Source organism: Rhineura floridana, chromosome 1, assembly GCF_030035675.1.
Source record: "Rhineura floridana isolate rRhiFlo1 chromosome 1, rRhiFlo1.hap2, whole genome shotgun sequence".
In the NCBI taxonomy this organism is placed as follows: Eukaryota; Metazoa; Chordata; class Lepidosauria; order Squamata; family Rhineuridae; genus Rhineura; species Rhineura floridana.
The window spans coordinates 107885822-107888951 of NC_084480.1; the positions used below are offsets into that span (position 1 = coordinate 107885822).

At 41.2% G+C, this 3130-nt stretch overlaps 1 non-coding gene across 1 annotated transcript; it reads left to right on the forward strand.

Annotated features, from left to right (window-relative positions):
- Positions 1–2306: 2306 nt before the first annotated feature.
- LOC133375970 (U6 spliceosomal RNA) lies at positions 2307–2412 on the forward strand. The gene has a single exon (XR_009760360.1). It is a non-coding gene; the product is annotated as a U6 spliceosomal RNA (small nuclear RNA).
- The last annotated feature ends 718 nt before the right edge of the window (positions 2413–3130 follow it).

Here is a 3130-nt window from a genome sequence, read left to right on the forward strand (position 1 = left end):
GACAAGTGTGAAAGTTGCTGTTTCAGGAGAAGGCAAATCAATTTCAGCACAACAGAGTCATCATTAGCCCTTTTCAAACATTCATATGAATGTGTGTAAAGGTGGGAGCAAGTTTATGCCCACTCGTTCTCAGCAGGCCTTCTCCCTGTATGCAACTGAGGAGGGATGTAAAAGAACCTACATTCCTATGAACTGCACCTGTGTAGGCAGGGTCGGCCTTAGCATTAGGCAGAGTGAGGCAATTGCCATAGGCAGCAACCTTTCCAGCCATTACTCCCCTGAGCTCTCTGGCCATGCTTGTCTGCTGGGAGATCAGAGCTATGTGTGCCACAGACTTGTCATACACTCCCTAAACTCCCATTGCTGGTCCAGTCAACTTCAGTACTACATGGAATGACGCTATACAAAGCTATGGTGCTATCACCCTTGGAATACTGTATACACAGTTTTGTTCACTGCACCTGAAATAGGCTATGATAGAGCTGGAAATGGTGCAGGAAAGGGCAGCCAAAATGATCAAGGGACTGGAGCAACTCCCTTATGGGAAAAGGTTACAACATTTGCCTTTAAAAAAAAAAGCAGATATGGGGGGACATGACAGGGGTGTCTAAAAGTATGCAGGGTGTGAGAAAGTGGATAGATATAAGGGGTTTTTCCTTCACTCTTTCACAATACCCTAGGGACACTAGGATGACCCTAGGGACATCCAATGCAGTCAAATGTTGGCGCATTCAGGAGGAGATTCAGAGAAAAGGAAGTACTTCTTCACACAGCACATAGTATGAGCTTCTACCAGGTGGCCAACGGCTTAGAAGGCTTTAAAAGGGGATTGGACAAATTCGTGGAGGATAAGGCTATCAGTGTCTACTAATCATGATAGCTGTGTACTACCTCCAGTATCAGAGGCAGTATTGGATGCCTCTGGATACCAGGTGCTGGGGAAAGTGCTTGTATTCTGCTTGTGGTCTTTCCATAGGCATCTGGTTGGCCACTGTGAGAGCAGAATGTTGGCCACATGGACCTTTGGGCTCTTCATGTTTTCTCCAGCAGGGCTCCTTCATATTTCCTTATGCTCTTAACGGGGGACAACTATTGCTTCGGAAAGTCACTTGACCAGAGAAATGTTATTGGCAAAGTAACAAGAAAGCATGGGAAACTGTGACCCACTTTTCCTTCCTGACCTGAAACTGTGTAGAAGAAATAGAGATAGCTGAAGAACTGAGGTTCCTATAATTGCCAACAGTGCTGGGTTAAAAGGAACACCACCAACCCCGTCTCCCTCCCCCTTCCAAAAATAAATGGAATATGAAAACTTACACACTAGGATGTATTTACTGCTAATGGAGAACATGTTTGTGCCTGATATGTGTATTAAAAGCATTATTAAAGAACAGTTCATCCTTATGTACATATTACTCTATGGTTGCTACCGAAATCTGTTTTGGATTTCCTCTGGTAATGTAGTTGTAAAGTGGCCAAAAAGTACTTGGTGTTTTGCAATGCAAAAATCTTTGGGTATGATCCAGCCAAAGTTCAGCACTTTGCCATCTCATGGATGTCAGCAGGAGAGATTTAAGCATGTGCTTAATTGGCCCTTTTCATTTCAGGAAAACAATAATTGATTAAGAAAAAAACAGAGTTTGGAATGAAAAACAAAAACTGAACTTTAGTCATTTTTCTGAGGTTTTGTTTTGTTGAGGTTTCGCTTAAAGGGATTTTGTGCCTGAGGCCAGTCATTCTTTGTAAGATGAGATATTTCTCCAGGATCAGGATACAAATACAGCATTCTAACAATAGACCAGCTAGTTTAGCAGTGTACATACATGTAAAAAAATTGCCCATTTTCAGTGATGGATATTGGAAACTCCCCTCACTACTATCTGTTAAAATTTGATTTTAATGCAGCATTAAATGGGAAATGGATCTGTATTCTTTTTTTAAAAAAAACTTCCAACATCCAAAAGCAACATTTATTTATTGATGTTAGAAATGTCTAAGCTGTATTTCCAAAGTTTAGAATAGAATATCAAACCAGATTGGGGGATTTTTTTCCAGACAGGCCTCAGGGTCAGCTCACAGTTCCCCATGATTTGACCTCCAGTATGGCAGGATCTTGGAGCAAGTTCTCCCCTGAAGATACTCCTTGAAGAAAGTTCACTTAATGGCCACTGTTGCCAATTAAGTTAATAATAATTGGCAGAAATAAATTCCTCCATACATCCCAATAATGTATGCTGTACAAAATGAGACACTGTTATCAAATTTTACTCTTTTTAAAATGAATTTTATTTTACATGCCTGAAATAAAATTTTGTTTGGTGACTCATATACTACATTTGGAATGATACAGAGAAGATTCGCACGACCCCGAGCAATGATGACACACAAATTTGTGAATTGTTCCATATTTTTTAAGTAAGGGCTGCAGCTCAGTGGCAAAGCACATGCTTTTCATGCAAAATGTTCTAGTTTCAATCCCCAGCATCTCCCAGTAGTTCTGGGAAGCCCTCCCATCTGAAACCCTGGGGAACTACTACCAGTCAGCATAGTCAACACTGAGCTAGGTGACCCAATGGGCTGACTCAGTATAAGGCAGTTTCCTCGTATCTGCTGCTCCTATTTTTAACCAAGTGGCATGTGTCATACATTTAATTCTGTGAAGTGGATTTTATGTACACTTGACAGCATAAACTAACAAACTGGATTTGGATATGGATGTAGTGCTAATTCTTCCTTGTAATGTTGGACTTGTTCATACTTGTGGCTTCTTTCTGAGCAAACAGCATAAGATGAAACTGAAGTGTAAATGCAGCTGCTGCAAGACAATTGACCCTACACTGCCCACTCTTAAATCAGGTTTCGAAGCCATCCGTCAGCCATCACTTTCTGTTCCTTCAAGATTATAGACAGAATAAGAAATGGTAATTTCCCCAACGTATGTATGTCATGGTAATTTCTTATTGCAATATGAGGCTTATTCATAACGTTGGCTTTCCTCTGATTTTTAGAGCTATCCAGCTTTAACAGTGTTGTGATCACAGCTGATAGCCTGGGGAGGTGCTGCTATGTGAGGCTCAGCAATTGTGCTGCATTAGCAGATGGGAGGGATTTTCCCAGCACTGCTCAGAAA